Genomic DNA, 26540 nt, shown 5'->3' with positions numbered 1-26540 from the left:
TAATAAAATGAAAATAGTTTCTTTTTGCATGAATCTTGAAAGCTTCTGGTTCATCATCCCCCAAATCCGCAATGCAACAATGCATTGACAGTTAAACAGAGCATTCAAAGGCTATTTAGTAAAGTATCTACAAACAGTGACGTGGGTCACTAGGGTTTTTGTTCTTTTTTTTTTTTTTTTTTTTTGTGCTTATAGATCTATAGCATTTTGACTGAAATATGGGACCGTAAAATGTAAAAGATGTGGATGGTGGTGACTTGTAGATATATTCAAAGAATCCAGTCTCTGTGAACTTGCCCGGCACACTGACTGAATCAATTTCATGTTGCCACCATACTTCTGGTAGTCTCTTTAAAACCCTTATTTCTGTCAGCAGTTTTTCTTATTTGCATTAGCTGGGAACTGTACACGTAATCATAACTGACAGGCTAGAGGAAGTTTAGCCTCATAAAACAGAGAAAGGAAAGGAAAATGCTCACTGTTTAGATTCCTTAAAGTAGAAACTGTGATCTTTGGGAAACAGAATGTCCTACACTTGCAATCTAATCCATAAGGTTTAGGCAAGTGTACAAGTTTGTAACAGACTCAAAGGTTCTACTCTCAAACAATGACCTCTTTTCCCAGCATTTTCATATGTGAATATGTGTGGAGACCATATATATGACTCTTGGACACAATGTTGTTATATATATGTGTAACACACACATATATACACATAAACATGTGTATATGTACTTGTGTATGTGCGTGTGTATACATATACATGATTTCTGTTCGAATGCCATGTTATCAGAGAGGACTTTTCTGATCTAAAAAGATCTATAACACTACTTACACTCTTGTCTTTAATCTTCACTCCCTATACTTTACCTTACTTTAGTACTGATATACATATTTATCAATATCAAAGGCTATATCTAAATACAAACAGATATAGTTCATTTTCATAATATATAGGTGCTCTAAAGAAAATAACTATATACTAAGAAAAAATTTAAATTGCATAATAAATGTGACCAGTTACAGGATAACCAAAAGAACAGAAAACTAGAGAAAGAGGAGGAAGGAGACAGTGAGCAACAACAGCAAAAGACACATGGGAAGGATTGCTAGTCCTATAGCGCTTCTCCCTCCTCCCAGAGTCGATCTCATNGGAACGCTTCACGAATTTGCGTGTCATCCTTGCGCAGGGGCCATGCTAATCTTCTCTGTATCGTTCCAATTTTAGTATATGTGCTGCCGAAGCGAGCACGAGTTGATCTCATTTTTAAGCCCTGTCCTCACATATGCAATGCTTCCTTCAACACTTCCACTGGCTCCCTCTGTGCTCTATTAAAGCTCTCCTCCCTGCAGTCTTCGCTCCAGCCCTACTTGCTTCTCTATGCCATTAACTCTACCTCAGTGTCTTCACCAAGACGGATCCTTCCGGCTGGAATAAACTTTCCATTCAATCCTTCACTTCATTTAGGTCTCTGCTCATATTAGAAACGACTTCCCTGATCTAAAAGGATCTAACACAGTACACACATCTGTTCCTTCCAACTCACCCTGTTTTGATTTCTTCTTAGTCCTTTTTGACCTACAGAATATTTCCTCTGTATCTTTTAACTGTTGATGATCTTTTTCCCTTCACCCTCCACGAGAATATGAGCATCATGAAAACACGGATTTTGTTTGTTCAGGTCACTAGGTATCTCGGGCATCCAGAGCAGTGCCAGGCACAAAGAGGGTACTCAGTAAATACTGACTGAATTAATGACTCTAATTCTAGCCTTCCTACTAATGTAAAATTGAACTTTATACAACAGAAATTACACCTTATTTCATATCTCCATTTTCCTCCAACAACAACCTAATGCTGCTCAAAATACCTTAATCAATTCCCGATGATTTCAGCCTAAAGTCTACATTCCCTTTAAGAGCTCTGTTTAATTTTCCAGTCTTATTTTTCACCATCCCTTTTCATATTCTAAATTCTAATCATATTAAAAACTTGTGGGGATGAGCACTGGGTGTCGTATGGAAACAAACATGACAATAAACTATTAAAAAAATAAATATATAATTTAAATAATAAAAAAAAACACAACTTTTTGCTGATCTACAATGTAGTATGCTCCCTTCAACTTCTATGTCCAAGTTTGTTTTTTTCTGCCTAGGGTACCCCATCTACCTCATTTACCCTGGCTAGCTCTTACTTGTCCATCTGGAGTTAGATTTCCTTTGTAACTGTCTCATAGTCACTACTCTGTGCGTGGCTAATTTAACATACCACTTTCACACTATTTTAAAAAAATTTAAACGGTCTCCTTATTTATCTGCCCTGCCTCCCTCATTGCATCAGGGCTCTTTGGGGACTGTAAAGTGTCTCTGTGCACTTATTCAACAAAGAACCTGGAACCCAGTCAACACCTAATGAATATCAGTTAATGAATGTATATTATAAATTTTTGTCAAAAACTAAAGTATTCTGGTTTCTGAGACTTAAGAGCTTGCTGAACCATGATCTGAGGATACTGGAGACATATGATGATACTGTAAAGACTAAGATCACAAATTTCCACACTAAAGTCTTCATTTTCAATAAAATACATAATCAAATATTTGTTATATGCAATGTCAAATATACAGCTGAGATATTTTTAACTTAGTAAAGCATTTGGATAAGTAAATATTATGTAATTGGGAAGGGCTAAGCATGAGTCATTTTTTTTTTTCAAAACGTAACCTTGGTTAATATTTCAAGATTGGCTTATAAACTGAATCTCCTTGCCTGTAACTGACTTTAAACCTTTTAAAACCAAAACATTAAATCAGGTACCTTGAACTTTATATCATAAATAATACAAATCTGTTTAAGATGTGAACTTAGAGATTCCACTATGATAGTACCCCTCAATCACCCCCTTCTCCCATCAGTTGGGTGAACATTTGGGTGTCCATTTTCCCACATGGTGATGGATTTGCACTTTGCTTCATCAGGTCTCCCTTGGGCCAGGAACACATTTTAGACATAATTATGGGCGCAGTCTGTGGCAGTGGAAAAGCAAAGTTAACTGAACCACATGGAAATAAAACCCATGTCACTGGTGTCATTACCAGTACACTCTAACCAACAGAGTTAACCTCAATGTAAATACCAGGCAAAAATAGCACAACACTCCATCCTTTGGAGAAATCAGTCCCTTTGGAAAGAATGCAATAAGAAGGAAACACCTGGACTCATATTTTTTGGACCAAAAGAGGACACTATTATTGACTTTTTAAAAGTTTATACATGTATGTAGAACAAGTAAAAGAGTTGGAAAAGGTTTACAGTGAAGAGTAAGTTTCATGATCTACATAAAGAAAAAGGATTGAAGAAGGAATTAGTGAAGGTAAAATAAAAGCTTTTATTTTTTTATTCTTAAATAATCTAACAGATAGCAGTTTGTTCAAAATAATAGTAGCAACAATGTATTATGCATGCTTATATATGTACTTATGTGTGTATATATATACATGCACATAAATCTATGCTTATACATAAGTGAAATCAATAACAATAATGACATAAAAGATGAAAAGGAGGAAAATTAGGATTATTTTGTAATTTAAAAGGTACTTATACTACCAGCAAAGTGGTACAGTGTTACTTGAAAGCAGACTTGTATTAGTTGTGAATATATATTACAAACTCTAGGGTACACACTACATAAAAGAAAAAAATACATAACTAATATGCTAAGAAACAAAGAAAATAGAATTATATAAAATACTAAAACCCCAAACAGGGAGAAAAAGAGTGGATGAAAAATAGGAACAAAGAACAGGAGCAACAAATAGAAAACAGTAACAAATACGGTAAATATTAACCCAATTATATCAAAATCACTTTGAATATCAATGGTCTAAATATATGGAGAGATTTTTAGAGTACACTAAAATACAGTGACCCAACTATATGTTATTTACAAATCTACTTTAAATATAAAGACATATATAGATTACAAGTAAATGGGTGGACAAAAATAAACCATGCTGCTAGTAATTAAAAGACCCAGGAATAGCTATATTAATTTCAGACAGAGCAGACTTCAAAGCAAGGAAAGTAATTAGGAATAAAGAAGGGCATTTATAATGATGATGGGATCAATTTTCCAAGAAGACATAGCAATCATTAACATGTACGTACAAAACAGAGCATCAAACTACATTAGGCAAAAGTGTAGAACTACAAAGATAAATAGATGTATCCGCTATAACAGCTAGAGACTTCAAAAACCCTCTATCAAAAATGGACAGATTCAGTGGCAGAAAATCAGTAAGGATGGAGTTGTATTCAACACCATCAATGAACTGGATATAACAGATATCAATAGACTACTTCATCCAACAGCAAAACACAATCTTCTCGAGCTCACACAGAACACTCACCAAGATGGACAACCTTCTGGGCCATAAATGATATCTTACAAATTTAAAAGAATAGGACATACAACGCCTGTCCTCAGACTACAATGGGAATTAAACTAGAAAATAATAGAAAGCTAAATTGAAAATCCCCAATATGTGGATATAAAATAATACACTTCTAAATAACATAGGAGTCAAAGGAGAAATATCAAGAGAAATTAAGAAATACTTTGAACTAAGTAAAAATAACACCACTTATCAAAATTTCTGGGATGCTGGGAAAACACTGCTTACAAGGAAATAGTACTGAATGCATATATTAGCAAAGAAGGAAGATCAAAAAATCAGTAATCTAACTTTCTACCTTAGGAAACTAGAAAAAGAGAAGCAAATTAAATACAAAGTAAGCGTTAGAAAAGAAATAGTGAGATACAGAGCAGATATCAATGGAAGTGAAAATAGGGAATCAACAGAGAAAAAAAATCAGTGAAGCCAAAAGCTATTTCTCAATAAAGATCAATAAAATTGAAGAGACTCTAGACAGGGTAACTAAGAGAAAGAGACAGGGCACAAATTACTAATATTGGAAACAAAAGAAGAGGCATCACTATTTCCATCACATTTATCCCATAGAAATAAAAAGAATAAGAAAAAAATACCGCAAATTTGAGAACCTATAGGTGAAACAGACCAATTCCTTAAAAGAGACAATCTGCCCAAACTCATGCAAGAATAGATAATATAAATAAATCTAGATTTTTAAAAGAAATTCAATCAATAATTTAAACTCCCCAGCCCCAAAACATAAAACACCATGCCCAGATGAGTTCACAGGTGAATTTAATTATAAGGAAGAAATTATACCAACTTTCTACAATCTCTTTCAAAGGATAAAAGCAGAGGGAGTACTTCCTAACTCATGAGACCGGAACATTTTAATACCAAGAGTAGCAAATAATTACAAGAAAACTACAGATCAATATCACTTATTACCACAGATGGAAAAACTTCCAACAAAATATTCAGAAAACAAATCCAATAATGTATAAAAAGAATCTTACACCACAAACAAGTGAGATTCATACCAGGTATGTATGGTTGGTTTAACATTTAAAATTCAACTAATGTGCGCCATCATATTAACAGATTAAAAAAGAAAAACTGCATGATCACATCAATGGATAACAAAAAGCACTCGACAAAATCTAATACCTATTCATGAAAAAATTCTCAGAATAACAGGAATAGAGGGAAACTTTCTACACCTGACACAAAAATTTATAGCTAATATCATTCTTAACAGTGAGAAACTTGAAGCTTTCCCACTTAGGGTATCTCCTCTCACCATTCCTTTCCTCCTCCTCCTTTTTTTTTTTTTTTTTTTTTTGTGTTTATTTTTTTTGAGAGAGATGGAGAGAGTAAGCAAGCAAACAAGCAGGGGAGAGGCAGAGAGGAGAGAGAGAGAGAGAGATTGAGAGAGAGAGAATCCCAAGCAGGCTCTACACTTAGCTCAGAGCCCAATGTGGGGCTTAATCTCACAAACTGTGAGATCATGACTTGAGCTGAAATCAAGAGTCAGATGTTTAACTGACTAAGCCACCCAGACACCGTCACCATTCTTTTTCTGTATCATTTTGGATCTTTGCTAATGCAAGAAGACGAAGAAAAAGAAAAGTTATGCAGATTGGGAAAGAAGTAAACACACACACACACACACACACACACACACACACACCTGTCTTTATTAATAGATGACAAGATCATATATGTAGAAAATCTGAAAGAATAGACATGAAAAACAAAAAATATATTTATGTCCTGAAACTAGTAAGTATAAACAAGGTTGTTGGATACTGGGTTATATACAAAGGTCAACTTCTTTCCTCTATACCATCAATGAACAAGTGGAATTTGAAATTTAAAACATAATACTATTTACATTAGTATCCCTGAAATGAAATACTAAGGTATAAACCTAATGAAAGACATATAAGATCAATTTGAGGAAAATGACAAAACACTGATGAACAAAATCAAAGAAAAACTAGATCAATGGAGAAAATATTCCATGTTCACAGATAGACAGACTCAAATTGTAAAGATATCAGTTCTTCCTAAGTTGACCTATAGATTCAGTGAAATCCCAATTAAATCCCAGCAACAGGATTTATTTTATGGACAATGACAAACTGATTCTAAAATTTCTAAGAAGCAAAAGATCCAGAATAGTCAACACAATATTGAAGAACAAAGTAGGAAGACTGATGGTACCTGACTTCAAGACTTACTATAAAGCTACAATAACCAGGACAGTGTGGTATTAGTACAAGATTAGATCAATAAAATATTAAGCCGAGAAATAACCCACATAAATATAGTCCACTCATCTTTTTTTTAATAGTTTGTTGTCAAGTTGGTTTCCATATAACACCCAGTGCTCATCCCCACAAGTGCCCTCCTCCATGCCCATCACCCCCCTTCCCCTCTCCCCCATACTCATCAGTCCTCAGTTTGTTCTCAACATTCAAGAGTCTCTCATGGTTTGCCTCCCTCCCTCTCCCCCACTATTTCCCCTCTTCTTCTCCCCCACGGTCCTCCATTAAGTTCCTCCTAATCCTCCTATATGTGCAAACATATGGTAACTGTCCTTCTCTGCCTGACTTATTTTGCTCAGCATAACACCCTCAAGATCCATCCATGTTGCTACACATGGCCAGATTTCATTCTTTCTCATTCTTTGACAAAGGAACAAAGACAATAAAATGGAGCAAAGATAGTCTCTTCAGCAAATGGCGCTTCAACAACTGGACTTTCATATGCAAAAAAAGTGTATCTAAACACAGACCTTACACCCTTCACAAAAGTTAACTCAATATGGATCACAGACCTACATGTAAAATAAAATGCTATAAAATTCCTAGAAGATAACATATAGGAGGAAATCTAGATGACCTTCGGTACAATGATTTTTTTTAGATACAATACCAAAAACACAACTCATGAAATTAATAATTGATAAGATGGGCTTTATTACAATTAAAAACTTCTCTGTGAGAGACAACATCAAGAGAATCAGAAGACAAGCCACAGACTGGGAGAAAATAATCACGAAAGATATCTGACAGGACTATTACCTGAAATATAAAAAGAACTCTTAAAACTCACAATGAGAAAACAAACATGATTCAGAAATGGGCAAAAGACCTTAAAAGACATCTCACCAAAGACGATATAGAACATATTGAAAGATACTTCATATAATATGCCATCAAGGAAATACAAATAAAAACAATGATATCCCAATGCAAATCTACTGGAACAGCCAAAATGTGGAACATGTACAACAGCAAATGCTGGCGAGGATGTGGAGTGCTAGGATTGGTAATGAACTGCCAATGGGAATGCAAAATGATACAGCAGCTTTCGATGACAGTTTGGCAGTTTCTTACAAAACGACACCAACTCTTACCATATAGTTCAACAATAGCACTCCTTGGTACTGACCCCCAAAAAGTTGAAAACTTATGTCCACATAAAGAATACGAACATGGATGTTTATAATAGCTTTATTCATTATTGTCAAAACTCGGAAGCAGGCAAGATGCCCTTCTGTACCTGAATGGATCAACTATGGTACATCCGGACAATGAAATATTACTCAGCACTAAAAAGAAATGAGCTATCAAGACACAGAAAGACACAGAAGAACCATAAATGCACATTGCAAACGTGTAAAAAAAAAAAAAAGCCAATCTGAAAAGGTTACATGCTGCATGATTTGGATTATATGACATTCTGGAAAAGGCAAAACTATGGAGGCTGTGAAAAGAGCAATGGTGCCAGAGGATTGGGAGTGGGGAGAAAAAAAACGGCAGAACATAGGGGATTTTTAGGGCGCTGAAAATACTCTGTATGGTATTAAAGTAATTGAAACATGTTATCATACATTTGTCCAAACTCACAAAATGCACAATGCCAAGGGTGAACCCTAATATAAAGTATGGACTTTGGGTGATTATGATGTGTCAATGCAGGTTCATCAAATGTAACAAATGTAGCACTCTGGGAAGGGAGGCTGCTAATGCCGGAGGCCTGCGCATGGGCAGGGGTCTCTGTACCCTCCTACCAATTTTTCTGTGAATTGATATTGCCCTAGCATATTTTCAAAAGTAACCTTAATTCCTTCATTCCCTAATACTCAAACATTGACTCCTCATCTCTTAGGTAACCACAAGTTAACTTCTATTACCACTTTCTAAATTTCATTTCCAACTCATTGTATTGGCATGTTCATATGTGATGTGTGTATATATATGCACAGTCCTCTCCCTTTGTTTTTTATTAATAAATGTTGCAAGTATATATATATTTTTTAATGTGTTTTTTTTTAAATGTGTAAATCTTTGATCTACTTGGCGTTAATTTCCTTGAAAGAAGTGTGGTATGGATCATACTGTATCTTTTTTTTTTTGTAAAGATAAATGGCTAGTTGACTTAAAACCATTTTATAAAATTACCAAAATTTTACTTACTTGTGTGAAATGAAATCTTATTGGGAACTAAACTCTGTATATATTTCAGCATATATCCAGGAATACTACTGTCCTTATATTCTGTTTGCATGGTTATTTACTCCTACCATTAAGTTAATGTTGCTTTATGTTTTAATAACTCAGAAGAGGTACAAGAATATAACAACGTATTATGTGGTAGGTGACACAGAATGGTAGATGTGGCATTATGTTATGAATACTATAAACTATAATTCATGGGATATTTCATCATTCCTGCATCTCAGTATTTACATAAAATAGGGCTAAAACCTTTGGTTTAACAATCAAGTAAAAAGTATGAACACATTATTGCTATATGTATGGGAAAGCACATATTTTCATTCATTCCTAGAGGGAGTATAAATTGGTATAACACTTTGGAAAGAAATTATACAAATACTACCATAATGATCAATCACATGCCCTTTGCCTTAACAATTCTACTTTTGGAAATTTATTCAACGGCTATACTTTTACTTGAACAAATCACACATACACACACACACACACACACACACACACACATTCATTGTGGTGTTACAGCAAAAGCTGAGACTATATTAAATTCATGTAGGCAAGGAAACTTGTAAAAGAAGTACAGTATATTCACACAGTGAAATTTCTATACAGTTGCTAAGAAGAATGAAGAAGCTCATCATACATTAATAGGGAAAGAAAGATCTTCAAAGTATGCTATATAAAAAGCATGATGTTAAACAGTATGCAGTATGTCAGTTAAGTAAAAATAGAAAAAAATATATTTTATTTGCTTATATATGCATAAGTTATTCCTGGCAGAATACATAAGAAAACAGAGTGTGCAAATGTATAGCAAAGGAACAGAACTAATGGTAGATTTTGAAATAAATCTTCAATGTATCATTTTAGGTTTAAACATTGGAATCAATGGTAAAGTACTGAAAACCTATTATGTTACAAGAATCATATGGAATTTTCACTTTTGTTATTAAATGTATTCATCTTTATTAAATATTAAAAGACTGAAGAGAAAATATTAACAATTTTACATTGCCATGTATTATTGAGGGGGAAAAAAGAAAACTAGACACCAGCATCAAGCAACCAAAAAAAAAAAAAAGTGATTAATTTTTAGCTAAAGTAAATTTAGTTCGGAATGAGAAAGAAAGTCCATTATAAATTATGGTGAAGTAAATCAACAGTGAAATCTATTGAAAAGGGCCTCAATACAATATATGGATAATTCAATTTAACACTAGTATCATAGTATCTTAGATTATGTTTCTTTTAAAGTATAAACATTTTCATATAAGAAAAATCAGTGAATACTGCTCTTAAAAACTGAGATATAAAAGAACCTGCTATGGAGTCCCTGGGTGGCTCACTCTGTTAAGTTTCTGACTCTTGGTTTTGGCTCAGGTCAGGATCTTCCAATTTGTGGGATCGAGCCGGTGATGTCCACACAGAGCCTGCTTGGAATTCTCCTCTATCTATGTCCCTCTCCTGCTCATTCTGGCTCTCTCCCTCTCAAAATATATAAACATTAAAAAAAATAAAAGTAACTGCTAGCCTGATAATAGCTATGATCTTGTTTTATGTGGTGTAAGCCACAAAAGTGTAGTCTGAGTTTTAACTATTCTGAAACAATGGTAATCATTTTTTTGTCCCATATGCTTAATGGATTTCACAGTTGTTTTATTAGATTTGATAAAGTTATGATAAAATCATCTCAAAAATCCCAAAATGACTTGGTAAAAGAAGTGTAAGATTAAACAAAGATAATATAGAATTATGCAGATGTACACAAAGAATGAAAAGGAAGAATGTTAAATTCTAAGATAAGGAACAGTATGAATAAACAGAATAACCATATTAATTTGATCAATGTACAGCTCTTGTTACGTAAAGTGTCCTTGGTGATTACCACATTAGATCTTACTAGCTCAGAACATCATGATTCTTAGCTACTTAGAGTACCATGCATTTTCATTTGAGATATAACCAGAATTTCAATTTCAAAAATATCAAAGGAAAATCATATTGAGTCTGTGAATTCCTTAATAATACTGTATCTTGAAAACTGAAAGCAAAATGGTATATCAAAACACTAGTAATCAACATTAGCCTAAAGAGGAAAAATGGACCTCGTAAAATTTAGATACCTGAATAGTAGTTATGAAAATAAAATAACACACCCAGAGACACTGAATTCAACTGAAATCAGGAAAGCTTAATAGATCCAATTACACTTTGAAAGTAATTTCTAAAATCCCTAAATATCAGAGAAACCAGAAATGCTGTTCTTAAATAAAAATAGCTGCTAGGTAATGATGGTTGTGATCTTACAGTTATGTGCAGCACAAACTACATAGAGTAACTGCTGTTTGCTTCAAAACTATTCTGAAACAAAGGAAAGCATTAAAAAAAAAAGCATTTCCCAAAATCCTTATCCAAATGGCCCTTTACAAGAGATGATGTCTTGCTCTCTATGCATATGTGTGTATATGTATGTATGTAATGAATAACATATTTCTAAACATCTTCATTATATTTTGATTCCTGTGAATTAAGAAAGCATAGGTACCCAGGGAGAGGACCAGAATAGAACCTGGGTAGAAGACAGCAAAAGAATCTTTCAGGAAACAGAGTTCTTTATGATGGGAAAGCTGAGATACGTGCAAATGCAAATATGCCACTTTCTCGTCATCATAATGAGCACAAAGAAAATAATTTAATTATTTATGTAATTGGTTAATCTCAAGAAAAAGTGATTACAGAAAATATTTTATACATAATTTTTCATAATAAAATAATCTCTTTCATATTTAACCAGATAAGGCTTCGGGGGAAAGAGTTATAGATAAAGGGAAAGAGATATAAGAATTAATAGAGACACAGAAGATGAATAAAATGGGAAGAAAAAAATGAGATGGTTAAAAAGGATAAAAAGAAAGAAAAGAAAGAAAAGAAAAAACAAAAACAAAAACAAAAAGGGGCGCCTGGGTGGCTTAGTCGGTTAAGCGTCCGACTTTCGCTTAGGTCATGATCTCGCGGTTCGTGGGTTCGGGCCCCGCGTCGGGCTCTGCGCTGACTGCCAGCTCAGATTCTGGAGCCTGTTTCAGTCTGTGACTCCCTCTCTCTCTAACCCTCCCCTGCTCACACTGTCTCTCTCTCTCTCTCCTAGAAATAAATAAAAACCTTAAAAAAAAAAAAGGATAAAAAGAAAAGACAACAAAATGACTTGCTCAGAAATAATATAGTGTGCTTTGTTCTATATAATTCTATTACTATTAAAAACCTCCAAATAATGCTGAAGCCAATGGACACTTCTATTCTTATCTTACTTATTTGGGATCTTTGTAACACTGGACAGTCCTAACCAAATTCCCATCCTGGAAACTCACCCTCTCCTTGGCTCATGGGACATGGCTCTCCAGACATCCTTCCTAATTCTTTTGTCACTCACTCTCACTAGCTTTTGAGAATTTCTCTTCTCATGACTATACTTTAATTATTACTAGTTAATCGTACTGTCCTTCAACCCCTCAGGTTAACATTCAGGGTCTCTGCAGATCTGGTTCAATAATGTGAGTAGCCTAATTTTGTCTCCCATGACCCACCCCCAAACATGCAAGTAGGTTGCTCCACGGGATCTTGTTCGTATAATGCTGCTCCTGGTCTTCTGAATGCCCACAACTTAACCTTTACAACTCTGGTATACTGTCACCTCTTCTAAGAATTTTCTCATAAATCCCTCGTATAAGGTGACTTTTCTCTGTGCTCCCAGAGACATTTGCTCATGTAATAGCATACAACACAGCTTAAAAATCACTAATTTACATGTTTGCTTTCTTAGTAGACAATATATTCCTGGAGGTCAGACCACATCCTTTTTTTTCTGACTTTTTTACTAAGAAGTATAAAGTACACATAGAAAAGGCTATCAAAAGGGGCAAGGAATTATTACCAAGTATACACCTGTTGTAACCTGTCCTAGAAAGGTCATATATGTTATTGAATTTGCATCCTCAGGGATTAGTGTATAATGAGTTGTAAATATATGATAAATAGTAATAGAGGACATTAATCAGGTTTGGAGTATATTAATCACTGCAAGAAATCATCCCTGTGTTATGATCCAAAAATTAGGTTTTAGATACGAAGATCAAATATCACTTATTAACAGGGAACCTCTATAGTCACATAAACTAGCAATAGCATAGAGCTGAAATCTGCAATTCAAAAAATGTGAAGTTAAACAATCACCTTGCCAGGAACCCAAAAATATAGACAGCTTGGCATTAAAATCCAGGGGAAGATCAGGGTCCACCAAATATTACTTTTGTCGACACATGATACTCTAGGCAAGCCAGTTACGGGAATAGCTGCAGAAGATCTCTGAGAGTAAAACCCAGAGATACACCGTCAGCCACAGCAGCTGAACAACTTGGCTTCCTAGCACTGAGCATGTCGAGAGGACTGATGAAAATGGACCGGCCACCCATCTGCCCAATGGTGAGTGGATGTGGGAAAGGAGGCCAGGAGAGATGTTACAGGGGCACGAAAGCACAACTCCATACGTCAATTGCTTAGAAGTGACAGCGGCAGAGGGGCCCAGTGGAATACAGGATTGAGACAGAGAGTGTCTCAACTCATGTAAGAACGGTCTGCAGCCTGGGACGCACGATAACACAAGCTCACATGCAGGAAGGCTACACAGGTGACCTTTGAACAAGACAAGGGGTAGGAGCGCGGACCCCTGAACAGTGCAAACCCCACATAGCACTTCTGACTCCACCAAAACATAAAGCCTTACTGTTGACCAGAGGCCTGACAGATAACATAAACAGCTGATTAACATATATTGTGTATGTTATATGTATTATGCACTGTTTTCTTACAATAGACTAACCTAGATAAGAGAAAATACTAAGAAAGTCATAAGAGAAAAAAAAATTGATATAGTATGGTACTGATAAAAAAAAAATCCATATAGATCTGGACACATATTGTTCAAGGGTCAACTGTATCTGCAATCGCAGCAACTGCTATATCCCAAAGGGAGTAACTACAGATGTGCTTCATGTAGAATGGGTCTCCTGTGGCCCATTCAATTTTACTCTTGCTGATGAGAATGGTGTCACTACCACACTGAAATACTTATTTAACACAACTAAAAACTCTGCATTGATTTCAGTACTACATTTTTACTCTCCTGGTAGTTCATTCAGTGAGAGCTATCATACGAGGGAAAAATTCTTAATAGGAATCATCATGGTGACAATGACAGTAAGAATAGCTAAAATTTATAAGGGCTTACTGTGCTCCAGACACTGCACTAAAGGTGTTCATGCCTTTGCTCACTTAATCCTCACCCAATTATGCAGAGACTATTATTTCCCCCATTTCACAGAGGAGAAAACAGGCTGGGAGAAAAACTCCCCTTCATGACAGGGAATTAGCAGGGCTGGCCCTCTAATCCAAGATGGACTTAGAATTTGCACTTTTCTCTGTTATGCTAAATTACCCAAATTCAAAAGACTACTTTCTGTGATATTAAGTATTTTAACAAGCGTTTGCATTTCAGTCATGATGACAGCTGCTAATGAGATTCTTAAGAAGCAAAGAGCAGGAGGGTCATTTAAGATGTCCAAGTTTACTTTTGTTCTCCCCACATCAGTTACGAATGTTTCAAATTCATAGGGCTACACATCACAAAGTACTATGTGGACTCTCACTGAGGAAAAAGTGGCAAAGTAAGACTGAAACATTAAGACTTAACTGTCTGCGGTTTAAAAAACTAGAGTATTATGAACTACTGGTACTGAATTAGAATATCAGAGCTACAAAAGCATTTAGAGATGATGTTGTTTAAAAAAAAAACCAAACAGGTGAGGGGCACCTGGGTGGCCCAATTGGTTAAGTGTCTGACTTTGGCTCAGGTCATGATCTCACAGGTTCATTTGAGTTCGAGCCCTGCATCAGGTTCTCTGTTCTAAGTGGTCAGCACAGAGCCCACTTTTCGGATCCTATATACCCCTCTTTCTCTGCACCTCCCTAGTGTCTGCGCGCGCTCTCTCTCTCTCTCTCTCTCAAAAACAAACATTAAGAAAAACAAACAAGAGAAAATTGAAACCCAGGAAGAATAGGACACAATTAATGGCCCTACTGCCAATCAGTTGTAAGACTACTTTGTTTTAGATAACTTAGTCCAACAATTCTGTTAATCACAGGACGCAACTGGAAATTACTTTGTCCTCTATATAAAAACTTCCAGTGGTTGGGTCGGCGACTTTGCAGTCAATAAAGTATCTTATAATGACAGAGGGACAAATTTTGAACAAAGCAAGCCAGCTCACTTACCATATGGAGGGTGCTTTGGCAGGAAATAGACTTAGGTTCAAATTCAACTCAGATTCACTGGGGCAAAATAGTTAATAACACTACCATCTCTTAAAAACCATAAAAGAGTGGGGTGACTGGTAAAAACTACTTGTAGGATTGTTGTAAAATTAAATAGGAAATGGGGCAAAGTGATTATTGTGACAGACAAACCATGTTTCATCAAAATGCTGTTTCTCTTGCCTAAGAGGACGTGTGGTATATTGGTTAAAGCCTCAGTTCTGCAGTTGGGCTGCATGGGTTCAAATCCCACTTCAGTTGACAGTGATGTGATTTGGGCCAGACACCTTACACTCTCCAGGCTTTAGCTTTCTCAGGTATAAAATGGGAGTGGACTATTTCTAAGGATTTAATTAGATAACACATGTAAAACACTTAGCTTATTACACCGCAAGGCAACCACTCCTGAGAAAAATGATCTTGATTCCATTTTGTAATATGTGAGAATTTTGAGTATCCAACACTCCTAAAAGATACTATGTCAATACCTTTGCTTCAGTTTTTATTCCCATATCTTTTTTTTTTCTTTTCTTTTGGTGAACATTTAAAGAACCTGTAATCCCCAGGTAATTACAGATGGAAAACTGAGGTCCACATATCTATTCCCAGTATCCAAATTTAAAACAAATCACAGTGTGTACTCACTATTCAAGATAACATCAGTATACAACATGAACAACTGAGCTAAGTCTTCTGGCAACAAGGTGACTCTAGCTATGCTAGGAGTCCTTTTACTGCACAGATCTTGAAATTCTGAATAAAATGCACAGTTGAATTCATAAGAAGAAAAAAAAGAGAGCTGTCTCTGCATGCTCAGAGAGTAAAATGACAACCTGAGATGGGCCAACAAGTTATTGCAACAGACCTTGAGGAAGGGACAGGACTGAGGGAGGTCTATCAGACCTACAGATAGGTGCTTACAGCTAAAGTCTTAGATTTTAGTGCCCATTAGCTGACAGGAAACAAGGTCTTGAGCCCTGCCTAAATGGGATAGCAAGCTGGAACAGGGATTATTGCATGAAGTTAGAATCCTCTCTAAGGCTATACTTCCCAAACTTCAATATTCATAATGACCACCTAGAGGTTAAAACCTGGATCCCTCAATCCACTTCCAAAGAGTGTGACTCAGCAGATCTAGATTCTGTGTCTCTCACAAGCTCGGAGGGAATGCTGATGCTGCGGGCCTACTGACCAAAACTCTGAATTACTCTGCCCTAAGGGGCTGCACCACCAGTGAAACTCCTTAAAATGGTCCTCATGACCCAGAGAGATGATAAGAAAGCATGACCAGGGCTCCTATGTTTGTATACAACATGTCTGTATACAGGTTTGGAATACAAATGTATATTGTTTGTATATAGGTGTGGAGTAAAAATGTATACTACCCACACAGTATATGAGTGCCGCATGGAAGAAATTAACATTTTCAAACTGGTCTTGGGTGTGGGATTTCTCTGAGGCATATGAAGAAGTGAACATAAGACTGCTGTGTAGGAAAACTTTCATAAGCCGGATTACGTAAAATTCCCATTTAGATAACTCACAAGCAGTAATTACAAAGCACACAAGGAAATGTGTCTACCAATAAAAAAAAAAAAAGAAACCCAAAATCAGAAGATTGACACCCCCCAATTTAAGGTAATACAATTGAAAAAATCTGTAAAATAAGTTTCCAATTATTTTAAGACACATACAGACACACACACACACACACACACACACACACAGGAATACATAAAAAATAATTAATAGAAATGAAAAATAATAGTCATTACTACTAACATTTCAATAAATAGGTTTTAGATTACCAAACCTTTTTTTTCCACCAGTATCTAAACTGGAGAAGCTGTCTAAAGAAATTACATAGAATGTCATACAGGGGATAGAAAGGTAAGATACTAACGAGTAGTGAGGTATATTAAGTTTAGGATGAAAAATTCCATCATGTGGCTAACAGGAGTTTTATTAGTTGGCTAAAAACAGAAGGAATTTTAAAAGATATGATGGTTAAAAAAAATCTCTTAGAATTGGGATTCTGGTATTAAAGAATCAAGAAGAATAAATAAAAATACGTCTATACCAAATAGGAAAAAATAGAGCCGGGGTGGCTCAGTTAAGCTTCTTTCTGACTCTTGATTTCAGTTCAGGTCATGATCTCAGAGTAGGCCGAGATGGTGTCTTGGGATTCTCTATCTCTGCCCTTTACCTGCTTGCATTTGTGCACTCTCCCTCTCTCTCAAAATAAACATCTAAAAAAAACCCAAAACAAAACAAAAAAAACAAATATAGAAAAACAGTAAAATTGCAGAATACATTGGCAAAGAAGATCTTCCAGGGATGAAAAAGATAAGCCAATTCATTTGTAAAGAAAATGCAATTTGGCTGACAGGATAATAGCAAAACAGAGACTGGAAGATAATAAAGTATGTTTCAAAGGGTTGAAAGAACATAACTGTCAGCCTAGGATTCTCTACTCAAGTAAAGAGTCATTTAATAATTAAAACAAAATTAAAAAAGTCACACACATTTCAAAGAGACTTTACCACTCACTGGAAGAACTATTAAATAATGCTTTTCAGTAAGAAAAAAAGTGAGTTGTGGGGGGAGATTGGGCTACAAGGACAATGATGAGTAATGAAAATGGCAAATATGTGGGTAAATCTAAATAAGCATCACAATTACCTATAATAATTAGCTTAAGATTGTTTAAGAACAATAGGTAGCTAGAACTAAATAAATTCTAACATGCAAAATGGGGTGAGTGAAGGCAGTGAGACTTTAGTGTCTAAAGAGAGAGAGAGAGGTACTAAAGACACTAGACTTTAAGTAGACATGTTATGGTTCTGAAGGTATGCACCCAAGTAAAAGAAACAGAATGCAATACTTCCAAACGTGTAGAGATGAAAAATACAAAGAAAACTGAAGTTTTGGATATATACATCAATAGTAAAAGTATAGACATATCCACCAAAATGATACAAGGTAGTGGTCACAACTAAAGACTGTGAAAAGGGAAGAGATATGTTTGGGATCCTAACAATACACAACTATTTCATAAAAATATGGCAAAATGTTACCAACTGCTAAATCTAGGTTGTGGGTACAGAACATCCATCATTTTGATTTCTGTACATTATGTGTTAAAATATTTTGGGATGAATTTTTAAATTTAAGAACACAAGTAAGTTTAGCTAACCCAACATAGTAAGAAAGGCTTACCTGACTGGAAAGTAAACAATTACCATGGATTTATTTTCCAAAAGAAGACAGAGTGGGCTAGTCAGGTAGCAGGCTAATGAGAAACAGGTTAAAAAATGTTTTATATATATTCTCTTCCCTCTTGAATTTCTATTTAGTTTGTCTAAGACTCTCTGATTGTGTAAGAACTTACAATGAAAAAAATATATACTAAAATGTGGTGTTCTTATTCTACTGATGGCTACATCACTGGCGAGAAGTGGGAGTGAATGGATAAAAGATGGTATCAGATGGGATTTAAAGCAAATTCTATAGATTAACCAAGATCTTGTAAAACTACTTGAAGGGTGATAGTGCTCACCTAACAAGCTTAAAGCATACACATATGAAAATCAGAAAGACTAAAAACAGGTTGCATTCTCGATTAGTCCTTGAAATGCATTAGTTTTATTATTTCTCAAAAGTCAAGCTCCAGATCTGCTGGATATATTGTTTTTTCACTTTGGCTTCAGAAGACCCTAACCTTCGCATTTTTCACTCATAACTCAAGCCTTCTGCTATTTCTACACAACATCATATGAAAATCATGTGTCTTCTTTTTTTTAATGACTCATACCTTACAGTATGTTGTTTATTAATTCCACAACAATTCCTGTTACTGACTATTAGGTTATTCACAACAGAATGAAGGCTAAAATTAGACCTTTTGGCTTCCACTTTGTTCCTGGGCAGGTATGTGCATGCTTTGACCTTTACCCCCTCCAGGTGCTCATTTCTTATAAGGCAGCAGCATAAGGGCAGAAGTCAAAGAAATAAAATTGCCAGCCTCACTTTTAAAATTAAAGCTGACAGGTACAATGGGGTAAAAGAAAAACATGTGCACACGGATGTGGAGATAGACTTCAGAAAGCTCTTTACGGCATTATTTATGCAGCTAAATAGGTATATGTATTGGGAATGATTTTTTGTTTGTTTGGTCTTTTGTTTGTGTTTGCCTTTAGACAACAATGGGATCTTTTTGAAATACTTACTTTTCGTCGAAATGGACCTCTAAGCTGTCCTATCTCTTGCTTATATCATTTATTAAGATTTAAAGCATTGTCTGCTTCAGGTTTCATCAGCTCTGGTCTGAAATATAAAATGCTACAACTGACATTCATATTTTATATAACAAAAACAAAATATATTTGCCAATGTCATGAACCAGAAGAATAGAAAACTAGAATGTTACAGACTCAGCACACAGGAGACACTCAATAAACATTTGGTGAACTCAATGATGAACTAGAGCAAGGCCAACAAACTTTTTCTATAAATGATCAGATAAATATTTTAGGTTTGAAGGCCACAGGTCTCTTTTTCAAACACTCAACTCTGCCATTGTAGTGGGAAAAGAGCTTGAGAGGATACATAAACACATCAATGTAGCTCTATTCCAGTAAAACTTTATTTACGAACACTGAAATTTAAATTTCATATAATTTTCATGTGCCACAAAATATTATTCTTCTTTTGATTTTTTTTGACCTTTAAAAATGTAAAAACGACTCTTACCACCAGCCACGCAAAAACAGGCAGACAGCCAGAGGTGGCCTGTGGGTCATAGTTTGTGGATCCCTAAAAGAGAGTTTAGTGATTTCATAAGCCATCTGATCTTATTCTTCAAAATTACATGTGGCAGATACCGGATTAAATTATAGAGCACAATAGGAAACGTGGTGGGGTGCCTGGGTGGCTCAGTCAGTTAAGCGTCCAACTTCGGCTCAGGTCATGATCTCACGGTTGGTAGGTTCAAGCCCTGCATCGGGCTCTGTGCTGACAGCCAGCTCAGAGCCTTTTTAGGATTCTGTGTCTCAATCTCTCTCTGACCCTCCCCTGCTCACACTGGCGCTCTCTCTCACACGCTCTCTCTCTCTCTCTCTCAGAAATAAAGAAAACATTAAAAAAAATTTTACAATAGGAAATGTGGATAGAAACTGAAACCATGAGCAAATTCATTTATAAAGTATATAAAAAAATTACACATTTTCTTTTCTTTTTGAGTAGCTTCACAAAAGACTAGTAATCTTTGATTCACGCACCTGTGTGGTGAAAGCAATACACACCTTAAAAATGCAGATACATTTTTTTGAGTGGAATTTTAGAACAATATAAACCTGAGGATATATCTAGGGCAAGAATTGTTAATCTGGGATCTATACATCCATACTTGGAATTAATGGCTAATCTTCAGGAGTTCCTTGAATTTTTTTTATTTCTGAAGTTGTAAATATTTGCTATATATGCATTGTTATGAAAAGTCAGTAGAGCTTTCATCAGTTTTCAAGGGGTCAGTGGGTTTCAAACAGCAATGATCTAGCAGATTGCAATTGATTAGCTAATAGGTCCTATTACCATTCCATTGAATCTTCAATACCCAAAAGCGATATCATTAAAACAGCAAAAACCTTAAAAGCAAGATATTCTAGTTAGTAATAAATGAAACACATATATATATATTTTTTAATGTTTTATTTATTTCTGAGAGAGAAAGACAGCATGAGCAGGGGAGGGTCAGAGAGAGAGGGGGACACAGAATCCAAAGACAGGCTCCAGGCTCTTAGCTGGTTGTCAACACAGAGTCCGACACAGGGCTCGAACCCATGAGCTGTGAGAACATGACCTAAGCCTAAGTCGGATGCTTAACAGACTGAGCCACTCAGGTGCCCTGAAACACATATTTTAAAAAAATCATTTCCTTCTGAAAGTGATTTTTTTAAGGTATGAAATTAGTTTTCTCATTCATATAAAAATCAAGTGGGCCTGTGTTACTCTTAAAAGCCACAAAATACTACATGGGAACTGTGGTAAGCTGAATAACAGCAAAGTTCCATGTCACAGACCTGTGAACATGTTACTTTACCTGGCAAAAAAGATTCTGTAGATTTTAAGGATCTTGAGGTGAAGATATTATCCTGGATTATCCAGCTGGGCCATAAATGTAATCACAATTGTCCTTATGAGGAAAGGAGGCAGAGGGAGATTTGACTACAGGAGAAGAGAAAGCTATGTGACAAAGGAGCAGGGGACAAGCGATGCACTCTGACAATGGAGGAAGGGGCCGCAAGCCAAGCTATGGGCAATGACTACACACTGAAAAAGGCAAGGAAATGGATTTTTCCCCTCAGAGCTCCAGAAGGAGCTAGCCGTGTAGACACCTTAATGCTAACTGAGCAAATGATTTCAGACTTCTGACTTCTAAAACTGTAAGGGGAGAGAGGGGGTGTGTGTGTGTGTGCGTGTTAATGTTTATTTTTGAGAGAGAAAGAATGAGAACGGGGGAGGTGCAGAGAGTGAGGGAGACACAGAATCCNGGGGGAGAGAGGAGGCCCTCTGTGCTGGGAGTGGAGCCTGCTTGGGATTTCTTCTCTCCCTCTCTCTCTTTGCTCCTCTCCTGCTTGCACTCCCTCCCTCCCTCCCTCTCTCTCTCTCTCTCTCAAAATAAACATTAAAATACACACACACACACACACACACACACACATAAATGCTGACAGGTCAATGAAATAAGATTTTTGGATGGCACAACTGAACTTTCTTGTGCCAAAGTTAGACATTTGTACTGATAGTTCCTACCTCACTCAGTAAACAATCTAAATAACCCCAGCTCCTTCTTTTTCTTTTTATCCTTAAGTCAGTTTTTTATTTTTTAACCAGGTTTAATGGCATTTCAGACAAGATTCCTGACTAATACAACAGCTCCTACTACTACCACTTTCTTTCCAAAGAACTTTCACATTTTATTATTTATCAACAATCAAAAGAATTGGGCTTTGACTTCTCAGTGAGGCCTTGAGTTCTAATCCTTGGATCAGCAATGTACACCATATAGTCTTTGACAAGCTATGTCCTCTGAAGCTGGTTTATCTATTTATATGCATGTATTTATACCTTGTATCTTGCAAGGTTGTGTACAAGGTTAAATGCAGTGTGCTCAATGTCTGGCCAACTGGACACTTGGTAAACTTCATTTCCTTTCCCTTTTTGAGAAACTGAAGAGCTTTCATATATTTTGTTTTTATGTTTTTTACATTTTATGGTGAAATGACAAAAAGGTTCCTCTGAGATACAGTTCTGAAATTCCAAAGACAAAGGTAATCCTTAACACATATATTAGAAATGTGAGGGTTTTCTGTTTTTTTGGTGTTTTGTTTTTTAAGGTAGGGACAACCCTGTTTTGGGGAACCAAGAAAAAAAATCTAGAAATAGGTAAATAATAAAGGATTTCCTAAAATTTTTTCACAAAAGCAAAACCCTTAATAGTGTACATCATCATGAGGTATATAGTCTAGACAGACCAAGGATTTGCTCAGAAGTTTTTCTATGTGGTTTTATTGTTTGTTGATTTTAATTGGCCTGAGGTTTTTGGTTTATTTTTCTTTTCTTTTCCATCAGGGACTTAATCCAAGTGTCTGTAACTTTGAGTCACATATTCCTGAGATACTATAATTCAAGAACAACATGAGAATTAGGTATCCTGATGAAAAACATTTTGAATTACTTTTAGGTAGACAAACGTGTTTTAATCATGTGTTTTGCTATTCACTGAACCAATCATGAAACTCCATAATGAACTCAACAAACTTGTAAATTTCTAAAGCCAAGTCAGCTACCATAAAAATTTAAGATATTTTACTATTCCTTTTATCCTTGAAACCCAGCCTAGATGATATGTTCATGTAACTATTACCCATCCTCAAAAGAAAAACCAATCTGTAGTATTAGACAGATGAGTCCTGTCTGCTTTAACATTGCTCTAGCAATGGTCAATAGAAGCATACCAGTATGTCGGTGGTTTCAAAGCTGATAAAAATAGTCAACTATTAGTCTTAAATAGTCACACAGTTTTATCAACTGTGGTGGCCACTTCTCTTACATGGCATTAAATTTCCAACAAAAATTCATGTCTATAAGCTCAAAGCAATTCACTGTAATTATCTAACCTGTGATTTTGGAGAAATCATAGAATTCTGTAAGCAACTAGAATTACACACTTGTTATTACCAGGATTAAACAGAATAGCAATGTCACATGATATTTAATATTTAAATTTTCTATAGGCTTTCAAGTTTAAACTTAGATATAAGATGAATTTGGTAGGATAGTTTATGAATAATCAATTTAACAGTTAACATTACAAAAGATTCTTTAGCATATGAAAACAAATCTCTTAATACCCAAAAATCTACCTTTGTAAAAAAACTGAGTCATATGGTAAACCACAAGTTACAAGAGAGGTTGGCTAATTACAATAATATACACACTACTTGTGAATTATATAGATAATGAAAAAAACTCCAGCGTCCTGGAGTTTAATATTTCTATTAAATTCAAAATAATCTGTTTTCATGGCAGAATGTAGACAAGTTTTTATTTTGTAAGGACTGATCCATGTAATGAAAATAAGTTATTCAAGCTAGATTCAAAAAAGATAAAGATATAAGTCTATAATATCTAGAAGCACAAAAATTTACTGTCAGGGCACAATCTAATACAATGGGAATAGAAGGTAATATTAAGATTACAGGAGACATAACCTTACAATGTGAAACAAGTTCCCATAAGATGTTTTATTTGGGATTCTACTCATTCCTTACGGACCAGTGCAAAAGAAAATCTGCAAGGCCAACTTACTAAGGGGTAATTTTTATTTTTATACCAAGACACTTAAAATTATTCATACCTTTTGGATCCAACAACTCTTAAAAGAATAATCATAAATGTATAGAATTATGTATGTATAAAGATCATCATTCTCTTGTTACTTATAATAACCCCATTTTCCAGAGGACCTAATATCTGGCAAGAGATTAGCTATTACCTCCTTTGAGAATCTGATGAACACTAAGGATTCTTTACTTCAGAAATACACACATTTGCCGTATTTCTATAACACACACACACATGCACTTGCATACACATACAGTGAACATAAAATAAACACTGCACTGCAATCTAACTTTGAAAACTATTAAAGAAATCAAAACAGTTTTACAGTACATAGGAATAACTTTAAGGATTATAGAAGAAAGAGAATGTAAAGTTTTCAAAATAGGGAAAAAAGTTCATTTGGTACTGAGATTAGAATGACTTGTCTAAAGAACTGAGATAGCAGATAAAATTCAAATTAGAGGCTATAAAGGTACTCATGTACTATTAAGGTTTATTCATGTCTATTTTTCATATTTAAAGATAGCATTACTGATATTCTATATATGATTCAGAGGCTGCTAAGATTAGTGAGTGAAGCTATAGAAAGTTGATCTTCGATTTGAGATTCCAGCTGTGACTGGCAAAGCTTAGAACAATTTGTATTTCTCTTATTCCACAGAAGTACAAAGTACAGTGTTCACTTATGCAGGCAATCCAGTTCAATTCCATAAACATATTCCATAAACATGCCTACTGTGTGCCAGATATATTTAGATGAATGAAACACAGTGTGTATTCCAGGGAGCGATTTTAAGAAGCATTCATAAACATTTATTTCTAACAGTGAGAGTATAACCAGTATGAAGATATGGATTTTTGCCTATTTTACTCAGCGGTATATCCCGAGTACTTAGAACAATCTTACAATTCCTAAAAGAAAGAGGCAAATTTTGGAACAAGTTCTGCCTGATTCCAAAGTTCATATTCTTAGTCAATATGCTATTCAGCTCTCTGGTATTCTAACTCCTCACAAACAATCTTCAGGGTAAAAACTGGCTTATTCTAAAAGGTATCAAATTATATATCTGAAACATAATGGCAAGCACATTACATAGTAATAAACCAGAAAAGACAGAAAAATAGCTAGAATTCTATGACCACTATTATTCAGAATTGCTCTTTATAGTTTTCTATGTATACATATCTCTAAATAATATGTATCTATTTACTATCTTTTGACATTTTAAAACTATACCAATATGTTCTTTTGTGACTTGCTATTCTCACTCAACTTTCTAATTTTGAGACTGCCATGTTGGTGAGTTGATACACAATACATTTGTTTAAACTGTTTTCAGTATCCTGTTGTATAAAAATGCCACGGGTTTTTTTTTTCCCCTCCTTCTATGGGTGGGCATGTAGTATGTTTTCACATTTTTTACAATTACAAATGGTGAATATTTATGTACATAATCTGGTTCAGGAGCGCAAAGAGTTTCCCCTGGGTGTACGGCTAGAATTGCTGACTTGTGTGGCAAGCATACATTCAACTTTATAAAACAATGCTGAGCTATTATACTCCAATGTTCTTATACCACTTCATAAAGGATGCCTGAAGAATGAATGAAAGCTCTACCACTGTAATAGGTATCACATTTGTTACTGTAATTTTTTTTTGTTTGATAATATTTTTAAAAAGAAAAAAGTCTTCCTTTTATGATTTTCCTCCAGAGAGATAATACATATTGGCACAAGAGGTCTGCTATGTTGGTAGTAATACTTTTCATTATAAAAGTTGCGCTGTAAAGTCTTCTGTGGGTATTAAGATACAAACATACTGCTCTCTCTCTGCTGCTTAAAGCATCCTGCTCCTATACCTCAGACAAGCCAAACTTCCCACTAAGTGGTTCTACCCACCAGCCGCAGTGCAGGATCTTTGAAGTTGGAGATGAGATCTACCTCATTCACCACTGTATCTTCTTTATCTAGCTCACTGGTTCAAATGAAATCCTCAAAAATACTAAAATGGACAGTTATGTTTTCCTAGTTAAAATATTCTCTTTAAGAATGGCATCCACTCCTGGTATGAAAAACTCTGCATCCTTCAGTCTAAGTATCAGACTCTAGACCATGATGAATTTGTCAAGGTTAAGGGTAACCTATGGAACCCTCTCTCATCAAGGAGTCTTTCCTGGGTATGCATGTCTAGAACAGGAAGTACCTGTGCCACACATGTCTTTTTAATATTTGAAATCTCAACCATTTCCATGAATGGAGATATTCAGGGGTCAGGAGATGAGGCCAGAACCGTGGGTCACTGAG

The 26540-nt window shown here is 35.3% G+C and overlaps 1 protein-coding gene and 1 non-coding gene across 12 annotated transcripts in view; both read right to left on the bottom strand.

The window, feature by feature from the left end:
* The window catches only part of CEP128 (centrosomal protein 128), a 402179-nt gene that overhangs the window by 108685 nt on the left and 266954 nt on the right, over window positions 1-26540 (bottom strand). The window lies entirely within an intron of this gene.
* On the bottom strand, window positions 1146-1252 carry LOC144220555 (U6 spliceosomal RNA). The gene has a single exon (XR_013331779.1). It is a non-coding gene; the product is annotated as a U6 spliceosomal RNA (small nuclear RNA).

This window comes from Crocuta crocuta, unplaced genomic scaffold, assembly GCF_008692635.1.
Source record: "Crocuta crocuta isolate KB4526 unplaced genomic scaffold, BGI_CrCroc_1.0 scaffold186, whole genome shotgun sequence".
Taxonomy (NCBI): Eukaryota; Metazoa; Chordata; class Mammalia; order Carnivora; family Hyaenidae; genus Crocuta; species Crocuta crocuta.
This window is presented reverse-complemented; position numbering and strand designations above follow the sequence as displayed.